We start from the raw sequence: 13,244 nt of genomic DNA on the forward strand, positions 1-13,244 counted from the left end.
CCTAGCTAGAGTGGCTCAGTTATGGTGCTCTTGCTAGGACCACCCAACTAAATATGCCACCCTACCAACTAGGAAAGTCTATCTAACTTCCTAGCCTAGGGAACCTACATAGGTTATTCAGCCCTTCGAGCCCAAGTCCAAACCATAGTTGTAGTGTGTGCAAGCTCCTTGTGTGACCATGCCTCTAGTGTCCGACACCAAAATCTACTTGTTAGGGAAAACCAACCTCTGTACTACGAAGTGACCAAAATCAAAATCAACCCCCAAGTCCTCCTCAAGTTTCCCCCATATTTCCCTATAAGAACCCCCCCTCTCTCCCTCTACTTTCTTGCACTTATCCTCCATGTAACACTCCCTCCAACCCCTTGTATTTTCTCAGGCTGTGAGAGATGATACTTACTTACTTAACCTAACCCCTAAGGTCATTATGAAGAAGGGGTTACAAAATCCTTCCTTTATAAAGTTTTTGGAATTAAATTTTGATACCAACATTGTGTTCAGCTCATTAAGAGATTTCCAATGATATAAATTATACCTCAATCTTACTCCTAGATTGAAAGTTATTCTTAGATAAAGTTTGGCCTAACAAAGAAATTGCCACATCATCATGTTGGTCATGCAGTGCCCACATGGCTTCCAAGTAACTTTGATAGGTCAACATAAAATGAACTCCTTGGGTCAAATCCATGTCATGGCACTCAATTGTATCATCATTGGTGGCATTAAGCATGACAAGAATATCTAACAGTGGGCAGTGAGAAATGGTAGGGTTTTGCACCAAAACCTCGGTCGGGTTGGCTTTGACCTTATCATTATCTCTTCTTATATGAAATTTACATCTCTCAAATTGTGGTGGTGGGCAGTGTAAGACCCCACTTGGTCCCTGCCATGTGTTATCCAATGTGGGTCCCAGTAAATCCTCTGCCTTTGAAACATGTAGGGATTTTCCATTTTAATCCTTAGTCATAATTCAATCTTTATAGTTCCATAGAACCACGCCATACTTCCACTTTAATTGTTGTTTCCCACAGTGCATAAGCCCCAATACTGGGTGGTGAGAAATGAATGGTGAAGGGTTCCAACAAGTGCATAGAGTTGTGAATCTATGAAGAATGAAGGATGTGCGGAGGGGTATGTGCAGGAGAATGGGGGTGCAGAGAGAAATTTCTTCCATATACATAAACTTATTTTAACTTTAAGAAGAAACTTAGTATACAATATTATATGAAGTGTATTTTTAATGCGTTCGAGAAAGAAATGTTGTGTAGGAGAACGAGTGTGCAAAGAAAGGAACATAAACTTTCATTTGCAATGTTTTGCATCTCCACAAACATTTCCCTGTTACACACTTCTTTTGCATACCTCTCAACACTATATATTAATCAATAGTTTGGGGCATGAAATTTTTAATTTACAAGTATATCGAGTGTGAAATAAAGGTGGGTCATTAACTCTCTCTGCTACTATGTTGACGTGGGCTTGTTTTATTTGATATTAAGATGCAAAGGAGTTGTGGAAAAACCACTTTGTTGATGATCCAACGTGAGGTTTTCAAAACTATGTTTGAAAGTTGTGATCACGTGGGAGAGAAAGTGCATGGAGTTGTGAATCTATGCAGAATTAAGGATATGCAGAAGAGGGGGTTATGTGCAAGAGAATGAGGATGCAGAGGGAATTTTCTTCTGCAGATATTAAATTATTTTAACTTTAAGTAGAAAATTAGTATTCAATATTAAATGAAGTGTCATTTTAATGGATGTGAGAAAGAAGTGTTGTGTGGGAGAAAAGTTGTGTGGAGAAAGGAACAAAAACATTCATTCACAATGTTTTGCATCTCCTCATACATTTCCCCTTTGCACACTTCTTCCAAATACATCTCAATAATACATATTAATCAATTAATTAGAAATTTTGGCTTATTAAACTTTTTGGGGCATGAAATTTTTGGTTTACGTGTATATCGAGTGTGAAATTAGGGTGGGTGATTAAGTCTCTCCACTAATATGTCAACGTGGGATCATTTAATTTAATATCGGGATGTAAAGGAGTTGTGGAAAAATTGTTTTTCCAATGATCTGATGTGCGGTTTTCAAAACTATGTTTGACGACTTTGATCATTTAAAAACTAGAAACAACAAATCTTGGTATTCACATTTCTCGAATACTATGTGCATTTGAGATTTCACATTTGTGAATTACATACTTATTATCCAATATTAAATGAAGTTTCTTTTTAATGTGTGTGAGAAAGAAGTGTTGTACAGGAGAATGGGTGTGCAAAGCAATGAACAAAAATTCCTTCCGCAATGTTTCATACCTCCACATACGTTTTTGCACACCTCTCTCCTACACAACACTACATATTAATCAATTAACTATCATTTTTGGATTATTAATGGGCATGAAAATTTTAGGTTACGTGTATATCGGGTGCGAAATACGGGTGGGTAATTAACTGTCCCCACTATGTGCTCATTTTATTTTAGCTTCCTGAATACTATGTGTATTTGTGATTTCACATTTGTGAATTAAATACTTAATATATAATACTAAATGAAGTGTCTTTTTAATGTGTGTGAGGAAGAATTATTGTGCGAGAGAACGAGTGTGTGGAGCAAGGAACATAAACTTTTATCTTCAATGTTCGTACCTCAACATAAATTTCCCCTCCACACACTTCTTCCGCACAGGGCATGAAAAGTTTGGTTTACCTATATATCAGGTGTGAAATAAGGGTGGGAGATTAATTGTTAGCAATAATATGTTGACGTGGGCTCATTTTGTTTGATATCAAGATGTAAAAGAGCTCTAAAAAAACTGTTTTGTGGATGATCTTATGCATGTTTTCAAAACTATGTTCAACAACTCTGATAATATTTCCATAGTCAGTAGTTGACATTGAGTGAGGGATCCCTATTCTAATCTCAATTAAATTCTCAACCTGTGGACTAGCATATATTAATATATAATTGTTTTCGACATGTATTCTTTGAATTGATGCATAATCCAGACATCATAAGAGTGTTTAATATCATTTACTCTCATAAATTGTTTCGTCATTATCTAATGTTTTACTTTGACCAGATTTATGTTCAATATTTAGATGTTTATTTTGATGCTTCTTTCACACCAACTCTCCTATACATTTAAAATTTTTATCAATGTAGAATGTCACATTTGTGAATTAAATACTTATTATCCAATATTAAATGAAGTTTTGTTTTAATGTGTGTGAGGAAAAGATGTGCGGAGCAAGGAACATAAATTTTCTTTAAAAATGTTTTGTACCTTCGAATACATTCCCTCTCTGCACACTTCTTTTGTATACCTATCTCTCGCATAACACTACATATTAATCAATTAATTAGTAGTTTTGGCTTATTAATGTTTGTGGTGCAAAATAAGGGTAGGTGATTAAGTGTCCCCACTACTATCTAAATGTGGGATCGTTTTATTTGACAAGTAGAATCAACGAATATTGGTATACATGCTTCTTGAATGAAGCTTTATCCAATATTAAATGAAGTTTCTTTTTAATGTGTATGAGGAAGAGGTGTTATGTGAGAGAATGGGTCTACAGAGCAAGGAACATAATATTTTTTTTGTAATGTTCCACACTTCCGCATATATTCACCTTTTTCACACTTCTTCCACACACCTCCCTTCCACACAAGAGTACATATTAATAAATTGATTAGTAGTTTTATCCTATTAAAGTTTTGGTCATGAAAAGTTTGGTTTGCATGTATATCAGGTGTGAAATAAGGGTGGGTAATCAATTGTGTCGTGTCGACATGAGCTCATTTTGTTTGGTATCAGGATGCAATGGTAAGCTATTTCTATGCATAAGGATATGCAGAAGAGGGGCATGTACGAGATAATATTTATTTCCCCATTTCTGAACCCCCACGCACATTTCTTTGAGTCTGTACACTCTCTCGCAGATTTCCATTCCGCACAACACTTATAAAATTTAATTTTCATGTTATTTTACATGGATATCGTGATCGCGGTATATCAGTAGTTAGAATAACATAGACATAAGATCATTTTTTTTGAAAAAGTAACGTGTCCATAGTTGCATTGGCCAGGTCTTTATCATGCACTTTTTGGCATGCACGTTGCTAACACATATTCTATTAGTTCTTGAGGGGGATTGTTACAAAATATTTTCTCCAAAGTGCTTCTCTAAGTGCTTGGCTAGATTGTCACTTTGATAGTTATCGGAATGAGCAAAAATTGGTGCTATGCTATGTGTTGTGCACTTTGGTTGTTAACATAAGGAATTTGCAAAGAAGTTATTTTTAAAGACAGGGGTAGATTCCTTGATATCTTTAACAGGTATGTTGTGGTTCCTTTGTTTTGAATGTGAGTGCTTAAAGCATTTCCACAATATACGTAGAAGTAAGTAGGGTTGATGAGATCTGCAGCTTAGTTTGTTACAATTAACTTCCAAATTTGGTTGTCGTTTATGTAAAGACTAAAAGAAAAATTGTGCGTATACAAAATCAATGGAAATCCATTTTAAATGAATTGAATAGCTAATGTAGGTTTATAGGGAAGATGAGTAATTGTAGTAATTGTTAATTCATTTACCCTATGAATAGATTGAGTCATGTAACTTTAACCAGATGAGAACAAAATAACACGAGTTTTTCTGCTCTGTTTCAACTAAAGTTACATCATCGATGTGGATATATGCATATGTTGTTAATGTATATATTTTATGTTATCTTATGGCTTTATTGTGGATAGCTATATCGTATTTTTGTTTTTCTTGATTGCTCTTTATTCCAAATTTGTTGTCTCATAGATATTAGGGTTGCATAGGCAATTAACTGGTGAATTCTAAAAGCATTAAATTCATTGAGACTGGGTAGTAAGCAAATAACAAAATAATCAATTCACATCAAAGCAAATAGAGAATGTTAATTTTCTAAAGTGTATTGTGTTGTTCTTATCATGGGTGATAGATCATAGTGAATTTAAAACATTTTTGAAGCATGATTGCTAAGGCATCAACAGAGAGACATTTGTTTGTTATAAAAAGGGAACACACATATGAAATTAGATGTCAACAAAATCTATTTCGTTTAAATGTTTTTGCATATATTGTTGGAGATTTCTTATTTGATGTTATGCAAATTCTATTGCAATATAGATACACATCAATAGAATTATGAGAAGGAACGATAGAACATTTTAGACATTGTTTAGATTGATGGAACATTGAAGCAATATTATATTATCAAGATGAATTAAAAATAGATGCATTGTTAGAGATGCATGGTATAAATAGCCCAAATGATTATTTGGAAAGGATGAAAAAATAAACTTCAACATTTATAAATGCGGAAGAATGAGGACTATGGGGGGGACATATTTTGTAAACATTGGTTATAGAATTGGCTAAAAGTTCTAATAAGACTTTGGTCAAAGAGAAGTGTTATAGACATTTTTGTGCCTTACAGCTTTGAGCATGAAATGTCCATAATCCAAGGGATCCAAAGTCCCTAAAAGTGTTGTTCCTGCCCCTAAAGGAACAAGGTCAACCAATGACAGCTTCTCCCAGAAGTTCTCCACCAAAAACTACTCAGAATCAGTCAAATCAGGATCAATTCAAGTGCTCCACTAGCTGCCTGCGTTGCAAAGCACCCCAGTACACTAGCTAGGTGCGTTGCAATGCACCTAAATGCACTACCAGGGTGCGCTGAGCGAGAAATTCCAAATGGCAGTGTCATTCCGCGAGGTGTACAGACAATGGAAGCTTCCAGAATCTTCCTCAATGACACTTGCCTCACTGAGTTCGACCAAGGATGAGTAAGAGGCTCTCAGCCTCCAAGTGGAAGCAAGAACTGATAGAGAGAAGCCACAAGTCAAACATAAGCTGACTCATCCTCTATGCTTACATCTATATATGGATCCCTCATCCCAGAGATCCAGAGGCTGGAATTTTGTACTTTGCAGAGAATTGCTGTTGGTTTGAGATTGAGATTAGTGCATTGAGTGATTTATGCTTTGTTGGAGGTGAGGAAGGGATTCCTTTGCTGGGAGGTAGATGTTGGATCGGGACTCACTTGGTTGTATCTCCTCTTGGACTTTCTTATGATATCAATAAAACTATTTGAGTTTCTCCTACATGCTGTGTATCAATGATGCTTTGTTATATTTGCATGTTTAGCTTAAATCTGATCCTAAGCTAGTTATGAATGTAAATATATGTCTTTTGTGTAGTTTTCCTCTTCTGTGATCTTGCAGGAACTTGGTGAAGCTAGACCAGTAAGGGAGTAGGCAACGGGAAGCGAACAAAGAGGAGATTGATTGGATCAACAAACTAGCGAAAGACATAGGTTAGTTACATCCTTCCTCTTCGTTTAGATTTCATAAAGAAGAATACGAAAGTAGTTTTCCTTGTTTGTTGCTAAGGCACTGTCACACCTTAGAGTGGGATAGGGGCGTTCTGAATAGATACTTTTCCCAACAACAAAATGGTGACCATACTGGGGAGCGTATCTAGTTAGTTTATTTGTGTTTCTATTGTTGTTCTTCTCATAAACTTAGGAGTGGCGAATCGAACTGCATTTGCCATTTACAAATGCAAAGTAGAGATCTGCTACTCTAGTCCATTCACTAGGCCTGTTTATGATCTGAACAGCTGATCCACAAATTCTCTAATTGCCCTTTGTGATAGCTCTTAGTCCTCCTTTAAATCATCCCTCTAATTGTACCTTATTGATAGCTTTTATCTGGCCAAAAACCATAGAATAAACTGCAAACCGTGACCCAGAACCCAGAGAAAATTCTCGTTTCTGCTTCAGCGCAGGCTCTGTGAAGAGGTTTTGCATTTCAACGTAGGTCCCGAGAGGGCTACCTACGCTGCAATTCAGTTTCTCTGTGCAACAGGTGCGCTGATTAGCCTTTTCCCTGTGTAGCTGTGGTTCTTTGCTTCATTTTGTTCAGTTTTGTCTCTGATTTTTGCAGCCTGTTATCAGTGTGTGTACTTATCTGAAAACCCCTTTTCTTTGCCTTAATTCCGCCTCAGTTGTATAAAAGAAACTTTATTTGTTTTTGTGTATTTGTTACATCATTTTCAGTTTCCCATTACAAAAGTAAACTAGTCATATTGTCGCCCTTAGATCTAGACCTGTCGTAAGTGTCGTTTTGAGCTTAGGAGTAAGTTTGTTTGCTGTTGACAGTTGATTACGCTTTTACTTTTGTCTTTTGGTTTGAATTTGTGAATTTCTAGTGTCGAAACAAGTGTTTACTTCAAAATCATAAAGTGTCGTAATCGTCTTTTTGATTTCAAAAAGCAGCTTGTTTGTGTTTTCACTTGAAATCGAATTCAAATTTGTACAACAACTTTCTTTTTAGGCATCAATATTAAGAAAGTGAAAACAAATACATGCACAAGTGCATATGCATTTTGACAGTTTGTATGGTTTGATTTAGGAAAAGTGCATTTACAGTGTGCTCTATGCTCTTTGAGAAAAGAGTGTGTCTTTCTTTTCCCCTTGTAGCTAGGATTTTCATTGTTGAAAAGAGATAAAAGCTTGCTTATCATCTTTAGACTGCATTTAGGAATTGTATCTACATCTCGTGGTGATCCAAAAAGGCAAACTTCTAAGAAATATCAACCTAAAATAAATTGAATGAACTTAACAACGCTTTGTAACTTAACGCACAACATAGAGGTCTAGGCTAGAGACGTGTTCCGGTGTCGTAAAGCCTGGTAACTGTTGTCCTCACTGTTGGTTGGGTGATTCCTCCACTGTGAGACGATAAGTGCCAGTACGGATTGTGCTCCCACGTACCGTCGAGTATATATTGGGAGACCCCTATAGGCATAAAACCTTTATCCATAGGAAGCCGTGTCGGCCGCCCTACTGATCGCAATGCACTGAACACAGCATTCGGGAAGATTGACCACCCGTACCTTAAAAAGTATTCTGTGGTTTTGCGATTGGTTTGGCACACCCTCTACCTAGAACTCCAGAGCAGTCCCTTTCGTTCCTTTTTAGACTCCTTAACGGAAAAGGTCCATCTGAGCACTTGTCACTTCAGGCTCATTAAAAATCGAAGGAGACTAGAGTCATCTTTTGCTTTTTCTCGACTCTTTAAAATTGAAAAAGCAAGTTGTGTCCAAGCGTCGTTAAAATTTATTTTAAACGAAATATTCATACCCTTTTTCCTGCGTTGATCTTTAGGTTGAGAAAATGGAGCCTAACAACCAAGGAATTCCCCTTGGTGGAAATCCTAGTCCCTTCTCCTCTTGGGGAGATGTTGGTGCGCCCCATATGGCCACATTGTCGCTTCCAGGACTGACAATTGGCTTGCCAGTCTAGCTCTTCTCAACCAATGTCGTTCAGAACACCACTATTCCTAAACAGTCGAATCAGCAGTTAGACAAATCCAGAGTTTCCCACCAACCTTCTACTTCCTCTAATTCTTCCTCTCTTCCTTCCTCTTCGCGTGACGGGACTGGTAAAGCTAAAAACCAAGTTCCTAAGGAGAAAAAGGAAAAGAAGAAGGAGCCAAACGCAAATAAGGGAAAACAAGTGTCGTCTAATGAAAATCCACACACAGCACCGACCAGGCCTAAATCGCCATGTGTCATTTGCAAGGGAGACCAATTTCACAGAGATTGTCCTTGCATCCCTCGGATACTAAGGGACTGCTCTCCCCATTTGCACAATCCGGTGTCGTCAACCTCTGATGGCCATGTTGAAAGCACACTGTCAACTAGCGAAAGTGAAGTCCCAGGACAAAAAGGGAGGGCTAGACCTCCCTGTAGACTGTGCGAAGGCAACCATGCCCTCCACCGTTGTCCCTTCTTAGACGAAGCTAAAAGAGTTTTGGATAATCGTCCGGTTTCACCGTTACGACTTCCTCCTGGTGTTGTGGGGAAAAATGCCTATGCAGGACGATCCTATCCACCTAAGGTGTGACAGTGCCTTAGCAACAAACAAAGACAGCTATTCTAGTATTCTTCCTTTATGAATTAAGAATGAAGAGAGATGGATGGACTAACCGGTGTCTTCTGTTTGTCCCTCGATCCGGTTTCTCTTCTCTTTGGGAGTTCCCAGCTACTTGTCTTCTTGCTCGCCCAGCTTCAACAGGTCTCTGCAAGATCACAAGAGAAGAACACTACACAAAGACATAGATTCATAATCATAACTAGTTCAGGATTAGAAGTAAACTAAACATACTAATGCAATCATACATCAAAGATACATCAGTATATAGGAGAAACCAAGATAGCTTTATTGATGAATAACAAGGTTCAGGAAGAGATACAACCCAGAGGGCTCCAATCCAGCATCTCCTTCCCAGCAAAATGGAATTCCTATCTTCACCTCCCTTCAAAGCATTAAGCACCCAATGATTCCAGTCTCAAACCAACAACAATTCTTTGCAATAACAAAATTCCAACCTCTAGATCTCATGGAAGAGAGATCCATATATAGATGTTTGGAGAGAGGATGAGTCAGCTTGAGATCTGACTAGTGTCCTCTCCCTCTGTCAGTTCTTGATTCCACTTGGAGGTTCTTGCTTCCACTTGGAGATTTGGAACCTCTTACTCATCATAGTCGAATTCCCTGAGACAAGTGTCATTTTGGAAGCTTCCTGGGTTTTGACACCTTGAGAAATGAACTTGCCACATGTCCACTCTCGCTCAGCGCAGGTAGCAAGTGTTGGCTTTGACATTCAGTGCAGGTAGCCAGTGTTGGCTTTGACATTCAGCGCAAACAGCTAGTGGAGCCACTGACATGATCCTGAATTGACTTGTTTTTGAGCAGTTTCTGGTGGAGAACTTCTGTGAATTGCTGTGGTTTGTTGGCCTTGTTCCTCTAGGGGTAGGAACAACATGTTTAGGGACTTTGGATCCCTTAGATTATGGACATTTCATGCTCAATGCTGTAAGGCACAAAAATGTCTATAACAGTTTCCCCCTAAAGTATGAGGCCGTTTATCGGGTGAAATGCTTTATCCAGGAGGGTCCGAAGTTCATCCAATGCTGGGAGGAGACCTGTAATAAGATACAATACAATACATTATTTTTCATACTGCTTTCATGATCTAGCTGAGGCGGGCATTCCCATGCTCAGCTTTATAAATTCATTTTCTGTACATAGAACAGACAATCGTCTGATGGTAGACTGATAATTTTGATGAAATTATCATCCTTTGGGTAGGATGATTATCTGCTGCAATGATGTACATGTCAATGTCTTTATTTTTCCTGAATATATATCGCAGCCCGGATTGATGAAACTAGATCTGGGGTCTTCAAACTCGTTCGATCTTCACTCTAAGTACAAGTCGATCCATGTGAGAAATGTTCCGAAGTCGAACATGGAAAGACATCGCTTGATTACCGGTCAATGAGGTAAACCGTTAACAAGCGCGAGAGGAATCACCGATAATGATAATGACCCTCAAGGTACTACAGTACAATTCACGTGGTGTGAATAAAGGACTTGGCGTCGAACACCACGCAAAATCTTCTGGTCGAAGGTCATTGATGTATACCTGTCGCCGGAAGTGAGAAACATGCCATTGAGGCATGCAAGCTTCAAAGTACTGAAGGGGTTGCTACTAGATCAACTTCTTGGATAATGAGCTGATGTCGACAAGAAGCGATCCGTCAAAGGAGGGCCTTAATGAATCCCACATCAATGACACGGAACGGAGCTAATGATTTTGATGGAGGTGAAAACGATCTGTGACATATGATTCAGGGTGGCGGTCATGAACGGATGAAGGATAATGTATGGCAGTGGATGGGACACGGTTGACTCTTTCTGAACGACTTCTCTTGAACATATGGCGACACTGATGCGATGGATCGGTAGCATTACCCCAAATATGGATGGTATGGCGAGACCATGGTGATGTGACCGGTGAATGAAACAACCCAACCCGATTGTGGTACGGAGGAAAAGTGTCATGTTCAAGAGCGACTTGCTACCATCAAAGTTTTCTTTAGTTTCTCCCAATTTTTCCCCAGTCATTGCTGACCAGTACCTCTTTATTTTTGTCAAGCTTGAGGAGGATAAAATATGCTTGTTCTATAACCTACCCTTCGGGCAAGCCCATCGCTATGTTTTAACGAGCCTAGCGATAGTGAAACTCGTTCTCGTCTACAGACAAGTTTGTCGCTATTTAGTGATTTTAACGAGTCTAATGACAAAGATAACTCGGTCCTTTTCATTTTTAGAGAGTCTGAAAAGGTACATAAAGTTAACTCCAAAAGTCCTTTTTCGTCATCTAATCCCTTTAGTCCGAAAAAGTATAAAACAATACAGAAGGGATGAGTTTTCGATAGTTTTAATGGGCCGAACAAAACAAGCGCTCGATCTTTTTGTGCAATAATCCCTCAGGTCCAAAAAGATTAAAATCTAGAGGAGGGATAGCACTTCCTGTCCCTTTAACGAGCTGGAAGGCCAAGGACTCGGCAATCTTTTCATATTTTACGAGTCAGTTGAAAAGAGCTTAAAGAAGACTCGTCTTTTGAGGAACGAGTGATAAACAGGGTTAGCAGTTGATTCCAGGTACAGGTTGGAATTTTCCAATCACGGCAGTGTCACAAGGATGGCTAGGTGAAATCACTCTTCGCAGCTGTTCCTCAAAATGGGTAAACAATCATATGGAGATGAACGATCGGCCAAATGAAAAGTGGAGGTGACGGTGCAAACACGACCAAGGCTTTAATGGCTGATAAGGTTACATTCACAGTGGTTATTTACCGGGTAGTGGTTCATTTTTTATTTTAAAATGAGCTTAAACGCTGGTGGAAACACTTGCTCATTGCTTATGTTTATTTTTTAACGAGCATGAAGTCCGCGTTAAAACTGCTCGGATCTTGCGTTTATTTTTTAACGAGCATGAACTTTGTGCTAAAACTGCTCGATTAACCCAGTCATATGATAAGAGTGTCTCATTGAGATTCTATTTTTTATGGAGCTTCATCTCACAAAGCTTTGCCTCGCATCCTTTCTTTATGCAAGTTAGGAAACGGCTAACCAAAAAAACGGATAAATAACCGCTCTTTGCTTGCACTCCAAAAGGTTTGCATGCCCCCAGGTATAAAGTACGATTTCAAGGTTACCTCTACTTCTTTTCCGTCAAAACATTTGTTCTAACGAGAGAGGCTTACCTCTTTCAGGTTACCCAAAGATTGTCTCATTCGCGGCCACGAATAAAACACTTCTTCGGCGATGTCTACCGAAATAAACAAAGGTGAGTGACGATGCCCGCCAACTCACATAACTTTGACAAAAGAATCTTATTCTAGAACAACCCCTCTTCCATGCCGGATGGGGTACAGACTAGTCATATTCTCCCGCGGAAACCTACCCTATACCCAAAGTTTTCCTGCCGAAGCAGACCAGGACGCATGCCCCCTGGGTTCCAGTCATATCCTCCTGGATTACTCGCGCTCATCAGGAGGACGGACCGTGGGTTGAGACACTTCTTGCGTGAATAGACCATTTAGGGATGGTTCATGACTATTTGCGATGCGTGATCCGGGAAATGAAAGCTGGTCCACGAGCTTGACCACTCTTCCTTCATGCGGAAAACACATTACTCTAAAGAGTGAGGAGACGATGGCTCCCATGCAATATATATAGTCTCGTCCAAGGAGTAGGTTATAATCCAAGGGTCCTTGAACGACCATCACGTTCATTTGAACGGTCTTCCCTTTCAACGTGATAGGCACATTGGGGAGGATCCCTAAAGGTCGACTGGTTCCTTTATCAAACCCTGATAGATTTCTCATTTCAGGCAAAAGCGCTGGCGAACCAAGCGCTTTCCAAGCAATAGAGGAAAGGATACTCACAGATGCCCCCTCATCAATAATTGTGCCAGCCATTACCATTCTGTATATTTGGACGATAATTCTGAATGGTATACTGGCTGGCAACCGGGGTCTGCCTAGTTGGTTCCAGTCGAAGGACACAACCAGGTTGCTTGGCGGTGGGACCGAATAGACGGTCGGGTATCGCTCTGACAAACTTCCTTCCTGCGATAAAGGAATGGGGGCATTGCCCCCTTGTTCATCGGAGTCAGTGTTGATGAAGAGAATTTGGACAATGTCGTCTTTATTCTCCTCTGTGATGGTATCATTCGAAGATAGAGCCTCTGAAGGCAACACCGGGTCAACTGCCACTTCAACCTTTTGACTTTCGTCAGGTATGGATTCAGACGGTTCATCTCCAATGATTGGTGCTTCGGCTGACCAC

This window comes from Pinus tabuliformis, chromosome 3_1, assembly GCF_031772625.1.
Source record: "Pinus tabuliformis cultivar Carrire ecotype Pingquan chromosome 3_1, CPIR1, whole genome shotgun sequence".
Taxonomy (NCBI): Eukaryota; Viridiplantae; Streptophyta; class Pinopsida; order Pinales; family Pinaceae; genus Pinus; species Pinus tabuliformis.